At 37.4% G+C, this 13,563-nt stretch overlaps 1 long non-coding RNA gene across 2 annotated transcripts; it reads left to right on the forward strand.

Annotated features, from left to right (window-relative positions):
• Nucleotides 1–3,572: 3,572 nt before the first annotated feature.
• On the forward strand, nt 3,573–6,616 carry LOC113293060. 2 transcript variants are annotated; one of them, XR_003332028.1, is made up of 3 exons: nt 3,573–3,844; nt 4,462–4,796; nt 6,146–6,616. It is a non-coding gene; the product is annotated as an uncharacterized LOC113293060 (long non-coding RNA). The 2 variants fall into 2 exon arrangements; XR_003332027.1 differs by lacking the exon at nt 6,146–6,616 and having other exon boundaries at nt 4,462–4,953.
• The last annotated feature ends 6,947 nt before the right edge of the window (nt 6,617–13,563 follow it).

Genomic DNA, 13,563 nt, shown 5'->3' on the forward strand with positions numbered 1-13,563 from the left:
ACCCTTTTATTGAAACTCTATGGAATTCTTCACTTTTATGTTTCTAACCATCTTACCGAACGCTTTTGACCCTAACAGGCCCATCTCATTCCTAGCCTGCAAGAAAAACCGAGAAAAAATCTCTTAAATCCTCTCCAGTAAACTCAACCAAAAGTCCAAAACTTCCCCACCTGTTTCACCGAGAAGATATGGAAACTTGTTTATTTTTCGAGTTTAACTCCCCTACTAATCATGTTTCACCGTGTAGACTCATTCCCAATCCAAAACTTCAACCAATTCCGAGTCAAACTCTCCCAAAATCATTCCATGGAAGTTCGCAGTTGTGAAGACAAATTCCCGCTTATTTTTCCATTTCAAAAGAAGAAGACAATGGTGTCCCCCTAACAAAACCAAGGGCGTAAATAGAAATTAGGGTGCCCCTTAGCCAAAACTGGGGGTCCATTTAGCACTTTCCCTGAGGTGCTTTTAGTAAATTTTTCGGGTGCCAATATCATTTTTCCGGGGTGCTTCCCACATACTTCTGAGGTGCCTTTAGTAGTTTCTCCCAGAGGTCCAAATAACACTTTTTAAGCCAATTTCGCCGCAAGAGTTCATTTCACCAAAAAAACATAGAATGCCAAAATAAGTATAAATATGGGCACTAAAAATATAGAAAATCGAGATCAAAATAGACACATAAATGCGTCTATCAGTAAGATTCACAGGGATTTGCAAGTTGCTTTTCAAGCCTTGTGAGTACTTCAAGGGATTTTAACCCAGGCGGAGGAACTGACATAATTTATTCTACAGGTTTTAATTAAATCAGTCATCGTAGAAAATTCCGAATCTCCTGTATTTGGTGGTACATTTATTGAGATTGCACTTTTGTCCATAAATTCATATTGCTTGAAACACAGACTTTATAGGTCCTAAACGTGTTTGCATGCTCTGTTACCAATCCAAGACGCGGGGGTACCAAAATACACCACCAATTTTTTCTTAGGCAACCTGTATGAACAAACTTAGATACAATTTCGAGAGTTCAACTTAATGAATCTCAATCAAGAAATAATATTTAGAGTTTTATCTCTTTCGCTCACAATCAGAAAGTTTACATAGACAAGTTCGTGAACCTGATTTACGTGTGAGAGTACTTGGACGATTCCAAAGACCAATATCCAAGAATCAATCAAGTTGTATCCAACAAACAAGGATAGATGTACTTACTTTGATTGATTTACATACAACCTGTGATATTTCAATTATAAAGATAAACAACATAATGCGAAAAAGAAATAACATAGACATCAGAAATTTTGTTAACGAGGAAACCGCAAATGCATAAAAAACCTCGGGACCTAGTCCAGATTGAACACTAAATTGTACTAAACCGCTACAGATACTAGCCTACTACCAATTAACTTCTGACTGGAATGTAGTTGAGACCGAATTAAACCCTCACGACAATTCAATTACATTCGCGCTCTTTACGCATTTTGAATCCAAGCAGGACTCCGCGCAATTGATTCATTTAGCTGACGTCCTTTATAGCCTAAGAGTTACTTCAACTCAATTGAAGACTTTAAACCAATCTGGCTCCCACAGATAAGCCTATGTGTGATTTCCTTTCTGATCAATAGATCAAGGTGATACTGAAAATTAATAGCAATAGACAGAGTCTAGCTAACTTCAAAATCCGGACTTATACTTCCCGAAGAGCAGCTTAGATTATTATTCACCTCACAAGTATTAAACCTTGGAATCACAAAGTCTGGGACGAAGAGAACTTTGCGATTTCTATTTATCTCATTTGAGTGAGCATCTCAACAATCAAATAAGATCAAGATACACGAATTATTAAGATAAAAGATAGTTAGACCTGGCTTCACGAATCCCTAGGTGAAGTCTTTTAGTTGCTAAAACCTAGAAGGGTTTAGGGAGAGGACGACTCTATTTTATAACTAGGAGACACAAAGAATAGTGTCAGGGATTCAAAGTATAGGTTGCTTTAAGTTTAAGCTAAAATAACTTTGGAACCAAGCAAACAATATCCACCATTAGATTAATCTTTGAAATGAGATTAACATACCAATATATACACTTTGGTTATGATGAACCGTAACCAAATCGTCTACAAAGACATTGTTCATGGACGGTTAGTCGAAACTATCTGATTGAACCATAAGCTTACTCATTTTCATTAACACTTAAGACTTTAAGCTTGGGCACAACCATAGGTTATAATGTCAATCATGTCTATATAGCGTTTTTAGAGATTTATTAAAATGCCAATTATCCCACAGAAATAGTTTTCGTGCATCTGAAAATATTCGACAGGGAAAGTACCTGTACCAGGTAGGTGTACTCTACCTTGTTCGTGAATGTTTTTGTCATGGTACACGTACCAGGTATGTTTATCCTTAAGAAAAAAACAAGTTCATAAACTCACAAAACTTTTCCGTCTTTCGTACCGGGTATGGATACTACACCGATTTCAAAACCAACAGTTCCTTTCGGTATGCGTACTTGGTATCCACACCATTTCTGGTTCACGAGCAACAGAATTTTTATGATATGGATACAGGGTATGCGTACCAAAAATTTGTTGTATAGCTACGCCAGTACGTGTATAGGGTACATGTACTACGGCTCCGGACCTATAACAGTTTTTCCAGTATGTGAACTGGTATGCATACTTTCATGTATCCAGATTTACAGTAGTTCTATATTTCTCTCTAAATCAATTCGAAACATTCCCAAATAACATCAATGACAGATATCACTTTTACAGGCTATTTTCAAATGATAACCTTGAATCACGATTTAGATTATGAACAATAAATTTTTCTTAACCGAAATTCATCAAGTAACATCTTACATGATTTGTTGGTAAGCTTTCGCTTCAACCAAGTTCATCTTATATTCTTGACGAAAGTCAGAAGATGATCATGTGAAAATCGCCGAGTAACATCTTACATGATTTGTGTGATACAATCATTTGGTGTAGACTTGGAATGTTTCGTAATGGTTATTTCAATAACTTGAAAATTGCTTTGATGCTAATAGTTCGTGAAAACAGCTATTGTCATCCTCTAAGAAAGTTTCAATGATTGAAATAGAGTTTGGAACACCTAACTATCATTGGATTACGAACATAGTATGCATCTTGCATATATGTGATCCATGACCGGAACTATGGTATGCATACCCGTATGTGTGCATGTTAGTTGTGAAATTCCGAGTACCTAAGTACACATACCCATACGCGTACTGGCGAAGGGTTTGGGTCCGGGATTTTCTGCTGTGTTTGGAAGTATGCGTACCCGTTTGTATACTGGCAAACCCAAACTCAGACCGGCTACTTAAGTATGCATACCCGTTTGCATACTTGAGTGGTTAAAGTTCTAAAATTGGTTTGTTCATGAACTAATCTAGAATACAAAACACAGCTTGGCTAAATTAGCCTGTGTTAGTGGTGGTCCAGATTTTTCCTCACAAGGATAAATCAAAGGTTGTGGTTCTCTAGACCACCCACCGCAACTCGCACTTGTGGCGTTAATTTGTTTTGAACGGTTATACCGCTGCGCCCATGTGACTTTTGGTTTTCTTCATCTAGAGTCTAGACGCCTCCTCCCTCTTTAGATTTTCGAGTCTCGGGAGAAAACCCAACTTTTATCTGTAAAAATCGATTCTGCCTCTTCTTAGCAAAACTAAATAAGCTGCAATTCTGATGATATTTGTGATGAAACACTCAAAGCCAAATACCCATCAGTTTGCCTACAAAAAAATAATTTGAGTCTTACAATCGCTGTTCATGATTTGATTGAGTTTTGATTCTTCATTATGGATGATCATGATGGATAAGGTAAATTGTTGAATCCCAGAGTATTGTTTTTATTTCATTATAGGTTCTGCTAAAATTCCAAATTACGATTTTCTTAATTTTAATTATTCATATACTCTTATTAATGTTTGGGTAGTACGTTGTTAAGTAAATCATATTGTGGAAATTTGTTGGGAATGAATGGTGATGAATCCCTGCAGAGAGAAATGTATGTGGGTTTGTTGGTAGATCTAGGTACAGGAACAAATACGATTGTTTGTGGGGGGATAATTTTTCATAAAAAAACTGGGAACCAAGGCTCTACTACTCATTTTGGATCTAAGAAGACTGAATGGTTGTTCTTCACTACCAACTCCATCGCCACCTTTCCAGCAATGGGTACTAAAACCTAAAACCAGTAGCAATAATAAACCTACACTAAGCCTTATGTAACAAATCAACAAGATTTTTCAGATGTGCAAATGAGAAGAAATGTGAAAGGATTGTTTTGCCAGATAAACAACAAGTTCAATTAGATATTTTGATGGTTTCTTGATTACTGTTAGTCGTGAATGGAGTCTAATTGTGTATTTCCTTTTAGATAATTTTTATCCATTGAAGTATACACATAATTTTTGTAATCTTTTGAAATATGATAGGTGGGATTCAAGGTTAATGAGGAGGTTTATGGGCGTTTTGGAGTGAAAACTTTGTTTGTACTGACGGGTACCCTGCACATGGTTTGAATTATCATTTAGGGCGTTGCCGGTTGAATTATCACCTTCTGTTCTCCAGGCTCTTCGGGAACAAAATTGGGGACAGGCTTGCAGCAGTCTTGATGAAGATCTATAAAAGATTTGTTCCCATGTCAATTATCATGCATTAAGATTCAACTAACCTATAGAAGAACTTGGTAAAAAGTGGTAATGAGAATGTCGTCTTATTGCTAGATCATGTGCAATCTGCAAGGCAGTGGAAATCGAGCTTCAATAAGGTACTTTTTCTTAAAATACTATACAAATTTGTTTATTGCAAAAATTGGAATTGTTCTGAGGTTTATTGCAAAAATTGGGTTTGTTCTGAACCTCAATTTCTTATGGACATCTTAGAAGGATGTTGACAATCGTAATATACAAGAACTTTAGATTGAATTTGAAGGTCTTCTTGCTGTACATTTCTCTTTATTTTCAATATTTACTCACTAATTAAAAAAATTCTTAGGTATTTAAAATCCTATTTCTGGAAAATTATAATTTCACTTATACCATATTTAATGTTTCACTCTTTTGCTTCTTAGCACTACCAACCACCACCATCAACAGCAAACAAACACCAGTAGGCCACCATTACAACCACGACCACCGCCAAAACCAACAATAACTCATAGTTGAAACATCTCCATAAGCGGTAGTAAACCTCTTCATGTGAGATTTTAGTTGTGTGGTGGTGCCAGTGGTTGTAGTTTTAGGATTTTCTTTTGGTGGTGGTTGTGGTTTATTCATATTAATTCTGTGTTCGCAACAAAGTTATGTGTTTGTTTAACATCCAAATTAGACAAACAAGGTGCATGGAAGAAACTAATGCTAAATATTTTATGCAAATTCCGTAGTTAACCCTTTAGTTTTCTTATGAAGTCTGTGTGACAGTTTCTTGTGTTATAGCTCAAGCTTACAGATTATGAGACTTTGGTATTGGCAGTCTTCAATTCTTTTATTTTTAAGGCCATAGTTTCTATCTAGCGCCGTCAATTTGAATTTTTATAGAATCTAATGGATTGAGAGGTAAAAATTAGTGTTGTAAGCGTTTTACATATTTATAAAGTTCCTGTGTCTTTTGTCATAAGCAAAATTTTATTTGCTTAGTAGCTATCTAAAGAAGTGGATTATCTAAAGAATGGTATATAATATGTCTGAATCATGATCCCTATAAAACACAAAAAAAGTTCATGATGTGGAGTTGGGAGTACCGATGTCGACTGTGATTGTAACTTTTGCAACACCGCGATAGTTGTAACCAATTCGGACGCTGGACATGATTAAGTGTTAGTTCATCCTGTCAAATGTTTCCTTAGTGCATGGATTTATTATTGGGTGCTTTTGTTGTTCTTAATCATATTTGTTAGCATCAATAGTAAGACTTTACAGATGCATTTTGGTCAATGACTCTTTTAAATCTTCCTTAGGACTGAACTGTGGTAAGATATTTTTAATTATGTCTCTCAAATATTGGAAGGTTGGAATTTTGCTGCATTAAGTATCCACCATACAGGTGCAAACGTAGTGAGACTTATGGAGACAAGTATCACTAAATTTTTTTGGGTCCCTGACATTCACTTATGAACAGAGATTTAAAGAACCGGATAAGAAAGGCATACACATATTGTGGAGGATGGCAATTTTTTTTGTTTGATATGATTGCAGAACTAGATTTTTCAAGGTTCATAGCGACCCATTATGAATTGACATGTAATTTCTGTTGGATTTCTTATGTCTCGACCGACGGTGATTTATATTAAGCCGGAAGTGCTGCTGGAAAAGGCATTTGTTGAATTCTTCTGTCCTGTTCACATCAGAAGGTCTAATGCAGTCTGTAAAGTGAAAGAAATTAGCCATTAATTAGAGTGAAACTAAAATTGGGAAGACAATTACTCCCAGTCTCTGCGTGGTTATGCTTTTTTATTTTGGATTTAGAAAGTTTTTTGAATTTTCGTCATATTTTGGGTTTAGAACGTTTTTAAAATCTTGATCTGTCAGTATCTCACTTTGAGGTATCATTTCTGTAAGCTAACAGTACAATCACACCATATTTTGAAAAGTACGCACTTGTTTGTGGGTGAAAACCGTTTCTGCTGATTTTGGTAATTTTGGGTGTGTGGATGAGAAACGAATCTAAACCCTAAACAATGCACTGCACGGGAGTACTTTTGATTCGAGAGATCAATCTGTATAATCCTGGCTTAAACCAAGAAATGGCCGTTCCAGGCTTGCTTCGGTCACAAAGTGAAGGAGAAGTGTTGGTCTTAGGGAGGGAAGCGAAGAGAGTGTTGAGATCAGAATAGTTGATTCTGAAGGTGTGGTTGTTTATGACTTGTATCTGAAAGTAGAACTGGCTAGCAGAATGGAAAGCTACCAGGTGATTTCTAGATATTGTGTTGTTGCCGAACAAAAACTTGTTCTTTGGTGGAAATAGATGAAGCCTATTTATACAAGTCATATTGAAACGTACCCTGGTCTCGTAGGAAGTGGAAACGATTGAGTGGTGGAAAAATAGAGTAACATGTAACCGTCAGACGTTATGCTTCCATGATGAAGGAAGTGAATTCGTGTAACCGTCAGACATTATGCTTCCATGATGAAGGAAGTGAATTCGTGTACATCGTTACTTTTCACCACCACTAATTGTCCCGCTTCATGAAACTTTCTTGTAACGGGCGCATTGCACGCCGCACGTTGTAAACCGGCAGACCATTATCCTGATGAGCATTACCCAGTTTGTGACATGTTTGATGTCTCGAGTGTTTTTATGGAAAACATGTAGCACTTTGCTATGTGTGGCAAGTCAAAGTCAAGAGACTTACCGCAGGAAAATAGCATGTAATGCTATTAGGCTAGTTTTGGCTGGTCGCCTAAAACTTGCCACAGGTTTGTCATTTCGGTGGCGAACTTCGATGGCTGAGATCACATCTCATGCAGAAGGGTAGCCGTTGATTATGGCTACCCTTGGCGCTTTATAATGGCGCAACGGCGTTTTGGTGTACGCCAGTGGCAATATGGCATGGATGGCATGGCTCGTGCATGCCAGTGGCACGGGGGTACAACTGGCGCCTGGCGTAGCCATGGCCACTAGATTTAGGCAGCTGGTCGCCTGAAACTTGCCACAAGTCTGTCAGTTCGGTGGCGAACTTAGATGGTCGAGATTGCATCTCATGAGGAAGGATGGCCATTGATTATGGTCGCATCTTGTTTGCATAGCGAAGTGGCGCCATTGGCATAGTGGCGTGATGCGAGTCGTAATCACAACAAATTAATTAATATTTTTCCACCTAATTAAAAAGTAATATAGTGTAGTCAAGTTCGTTCCCACGAGGAGCAAGAAGTTTTAGTTGTTTAGCTGTCACAAAAAGGTGGATTGGTTTTAGATTTTAAAAACAAAAGAAAGTAAATAAAGCAATTAAAAGTTTAAGTTGAAATCAATAAGAGAGATTAGATCAAGGAATCCTTCTTCGTTGCAAAACAATGATTCAAGTTATGTTCTTTTCCACTTTTTATTAGTCACAGATTATCACCATCCGTAGGTAAAACAGCTGGCTCAGTGCTAAACCCCTAAATCCCTAGTATCACCGGATACGGAAGTTCTCGACTACCGGATTCTATTCACCAAACCACCCAGTAGTAGCTCACTCAAGATGTAATTTAGTTAAACGCATTAAGATTTATGAATTTATTAGGTTGATATTAGTAGTTAGACTCTTAGCTCAAGGTCTACTTGCTAACGTTGTTACCACACACAATTGCTCCACGGAATCCCTCCGCAAGGTCTCGTGTTTGCTACTTATGTAAAGAGTCAAGAAACGATTACTTATCTCCTAACTTTCACTAGCTTTAGATCAATTAACAAATCAATTTAGTATGCATCCTAAACGACCTATCAATCAACCATGAATGTATAAACATTCCTATTAGCAAAAACAAACGATAATCATGTGAAAAACTTCAAAGTAGATTTAAAAACAAAACTCAAAACATGTTATGAACTAGGAATTCATCCTCAATCAATAAGAAATTTAGCTACTCATGTTTTTGAAATTCACACAAATAATTAAAGGGAGAATTTTTAAAGTTCACACAAATAATTAAAAAAAGAATTTTGAAAGCAAGCAAAAACACAAGTGTTGTGTGTGTAGAGAGGTGTGTCGAAGTGTGTGTAAAACTTCTCTATTTATAAGCTTCAATATCCTTGCAATCCTCTTAAGAATAGAATCACTTTCCTTTTGTAGATCAAATTCCAAATCCTTGTCTTCGTAAAACTCTTCCACCTTCTCGTTCCAAATTCAAGCCCGATTCCTCAAACCCATGAGTCTAGATTACTCTTCACAAAATTCTGATACTTTTGGGTCGCCGGAAAAATCTTGGAATCACCGGAATTCGGCCGGAAAAATCATTGCCGTCCACATGAGTATCACTGCTGGTCACCGGAGGAATATACCGTCTGATGTCGTTACAGTTAACGGTCAGACTGGTCAAACCATTAGTCAACGGGTCAAAGGGAGAGAGTGAATCAACCACTAATTCAGCTGCCTACCTCGGCTGACTGGTCTAACTAGATTGAGTCAATTGAGCTGGATAAGCGAATCACTGAGTTAACTCGCCAGTAAGAAAATCTGGCAGAGTTCCGTTTGTTTTCTGGGCATTTCCAGGCCAATTTCAGGCCATTCTTCTTTCCCTATAACAAGCCTAACATTCATCTATTCATTCTTTTTGCTAGTGTTAACAGAACACTTTATTGTCATTCAATTGCAAGGCTTCAAATCATCACCAACTCTTCTCTTAACAATAATCATCGCCTGCATAATCATCGCTTGCATCTCTTCTGGTTCTCTGAAATCCCATTTTACAGCTTCAACAATAAGCTCGACTCTTCCTCCATTCCTGTATTGCATCAACACCCACAATTGCAGCTTCATCTCCAGCAAACCCATATAAATTTCCATCTTCATAGCAGCAACAGATTCATCATCTCCCCTGTACTCTTCCAGTTTTGGTAGTAGTTTCTTCATCTTCCTATTTCTCAACTGAGCTGAACTCAAATCAACCACAAACCCTTTAATTCAATCCCTGCCATTAACCCATCTCTGATTTTCAGCTGAAACTTCGAATCCTAATTTAATTTCTTCTTAGTCTCATTACAGCAGCAGATCTCCTTTGTTTCTTCATAACTGCTTCTCGATTTCAACCATCGACTACCATTTACGGCCACCAAATTCTCTTCATCAGCAGCTCTATATCTTAATCCTTCTCTATGAATCGATCCCATTAAATCAATTTCAGAATCGAAAGCAAAAACCCCTCAATTCCTTCGATCCCTGTCAGTTTAAGAACACCAATTTCTCATCGATCTTCTTCGATAATTAGAGTATAAAACCTTTCTTCTCAGCAGCACAATCAAACCCCTGACTCCATTTCTGATCTGAAACTCTCGATTCAATGACTTTCTCGAATTTAGTCTCTCGGCTTTCAGCAGCAGCCGCTGCTCATAATGAGCAAATGATTGAGAGAAAGAAATCTCTCGACTTTAGGGTTAGGTTAGATTTGGGGCAGGATATAGACACCCCAGTCACCTTGATAAGGGTTACCCAGATGGCATCCCCTTAACCATAGCTGGCCTATCTTCAGTACTCCTCTAGAGAGTTGCCTCTTAACCTTGGTTGGGCTCCAGATAGTGTTTTCCCATGAAATGACAATTTTGCCCTTTTTACTCAAATGGGGTGATTTCTTCTTCTTTTCCTCCGTGTGACTCCAGAGTACCTAATAACTCAAAAACATGCGTAAAATACATAATTTACAAGAAAAATAGCAAAGAAAGCATAACCAATAGATAATAATTAACGGTGTATTCTACGCCTATCAAATTCCCCAAAACTTAGACTTTGCTAGTCCTCGAGCAAATCAAACTAAAACTTACAACTTCAAAGCTTTCCAGCGTCCCAAGCATCCAAGGAGTTATGAGGACATAGAGTTTCTGCATGCTAGTAATAAGAAGTTAGAAATACCAAAAAACATGTTCTCATTCTTAAATGTTGAGTGGGAAATAACCATACCATAATGAGAGAATGCGTGTTTGAGAAGTGGTCAATAAGCATTTCGCCTTGACTTCTGCCTCACCAAAAAGGGTTTTATGAAATTGCACTCAAAAGACGTACTTTTTATGGTTCTCACTTGTGTGCAGGTAGGAATGGAGAGAGAATTCCTGCAACACGTTGAATGGTGGGAACGACAACTTCCGAAATATTTTAAAAACCCACATCTTTTAATATTTTGAAAAACCATTTTTCTGACGATCTCTAAGAAAGGAAATCAACCACTATTATCGAGGATGAGATTACTTACTTACCTTCACATCCGATTGCCAATTATGATAACACCACTCTCACGGCATCCAATAGAAACGTCTTCCGCTCCTTGTCTTTATCTTCTTCGTCTTCGACTTCAACTATTGATGATAATAAACTCTTGAATTTAGATCCTTGACAATTTGTAACCTTTATTCTTAAAATCCTTGTCGCTTGAAACTTCCTTATAGATTTTTCTTCCCCACGGCTTATTAATGAAAACCAAAAATTTCTCTTATCATCATTTTTTTTTTACTTTTTTTTTTCATTTTTTTTTTATTTTAAAAAAAAAACAAGAGAGATAAAATACAAAACAAAGTGAAAATAAAAACAAACCATGGCCGTGGGAAAAGTACTTTAGCGCTTGATTCTTCACAAGTTGTATCGTCTCGAAATCATAAACTTCAATAATTCTCACCTTTTGCTTTTCTTTGCTCTTGTAAATAAGTCTTCAACTTGGATATAAAATTACACTCCTTATATGTAAGTCTTCAACATGTATATATAAAAATCCCCTCATTATATGTTGCTTTACTTGGATATGAAATTTACTCTTTTCTTGTTCTGTTGCTTGTAAACCTTGAACGTTTTTAACTTTCCTTGTAGATTTTGATGTCGCTCCCTTGCTGATGATGATGGTGTTTCTATGGATCCGTTTTTTGTCGAGAGAGAGAATGGTGCTAACTGCAAATCGAACTACAAGAAAGAGACTTTCATCTATAGACGTCACCCTCATGATTGACAAAATTAGCACTTAAGAGATCAAAAAGTAGTGCCTCTATTGGTGGGAGTTTGGGTAGCTCACCATTCTACCCGGAATTAACGCACGGTGACACACACTCAAAAGAAAGCTCTTTAGTTATTTATAAAGAAATCTGGTGCCTCGCATGATATAAATAGGTAGTCTCCACTAATGATTGATCAACAACTCTAATAATGCATTTCTCCCTGCTCCTAATTTGCATCACCGGCATGATTAAATCCATTATTTAACACTCTAACAAGCAAGAAATCCGAACGTAGTTCCCTAACACTTCCAAGTTCAGTTATGTCGGTCAGAATTCTCTATGTAAACATACCTAGAAGTATGCTAGTGACTCTAAAATCTCTAAAAGTTGGAGGTTTTATGCAAAAAAATTTTTTTTAATATGCTTAACCACTCCCCCACACTTAAAACTTACATTGTCCTCAATGTAATTGAATCCTCCTAGTAAAGTCAAGGTGGGAAATCCTAACATGATATGGAACAAGAAAAATAAATAAACGAAACAAAAAGAAAATAAAAAGCAAAAGGATAAGAAATACAAAACCTATGGGTTGCCTCCCATTAAGCGCTTGTTTTAAAGTCGACGGCCCGACTTGGCTCTTGCTTCACATTACTCCTCCAGAGGGAGTGAATCCTCAAATTAAAGTTCCTCCACATTCACATATGCGATGTTCTCGTAGTATGGCTTCAATCTATGGCCGTTGACCTTGGAAACCGAGTTGTCTCTAAGACTAGGAATTTCAACTGCACCATAAGGAAAAACATTAGTAACAACATATGATCCAATCCAACGGGACCTTAACTTTCCAGGAAATAGTTTAAGGCGAGAATGATATAAAAGGACTTTTCCGAGAAATCATCTTGTCATGAAAAAGCTTGGTCTTTTCCTTGTAAATCCGGGCACTCTCGTAAGCATCATTACGTATCTCCTCTAGCTCGTGTAGTTGTAACTTTCTTTGCTTCCCCGCTTCATCATACTCCATGTTGCACTTCTTTATCGCCCAATAAGCCTTATGTTCAAGTTCAACCGGAAGATGACAAGCTTTACCATAAACCAACCGATATGGAGACATTCCAATTGGTGTCTTGTACGCCGTTCTATACGCCCAAAGTGCATCATTAAGCTTAAAGCTCCAATCTTTCCTTGTAGTATTCACCGTTTTCTCAAGAATGGACTTGATTTCCCGGTTTGAAATTTCCGCTTGTCCACTAGTTTGTGGATGATAAGGCGTACCAATCTTATGTGTAATGTTGTACTTCTTGAGGAGAGCGTGGAAAGCCTTCTTGAAATGTGAGCCTCCATCGCTTATCACCACTCTTGGTGTACCATGCCTAGTGAATATGTTTTCTCTTACAAAATCACAAACAACTTGAGAATCATTAGTTTTGGTGGCTCTAGCTTCCACCCATTTCGAAACATAATCCACCGCAAGAAGTATATAAAAATTTCCATTTGAATTGACAAAAGGGCCCATAAAATCGATTCCCCACACATCAAAAATCTCAACGGTGAGGATTGGTGTGAGTGGCATTTGATTTCGAGCACCTAGATTGCCCGTTCTTTGACATCTATCACACGATTTGCAAAAAACATGTGCATCTTCAAACAAGGTTGGCCAATAAAATCCACTCTCGAGAACTTTGAGAGCGGTACGTTTAGAACCAAAATGGCCACACCGCAAGAGTGTGACAAAAAGAAAGAATGATTGAAATTCTTGGCACGCACCTTCGTATCATTTGATCCACGCCATATTTCCATAAGTATGGTTCATCCCACACATATTGCTTGGCTATCTTCTTAAGTTTCATCTTTTGGAAGTTAGACATTGTGTTAGGTACCTTCCTTGTTACCAAGTAATTCACTATATCCGCGTACCAAGGTGTAGA

The sequence above is a fragment of the Papaver somniferum genome, chromosome 7 (genome assembly GCF_003573695.1).
Source record: "Papaver somniferum cultivar HN1 chromosome 7, ASM357369v1, whole genome shotgun sequence".
Lineage (NCBI taxonomy): Eukaryota > Viridiplantae > Streptophyta > Magnoliopsida > Ranunculales > Papaveraceae > Papaver > Papaver somniferum.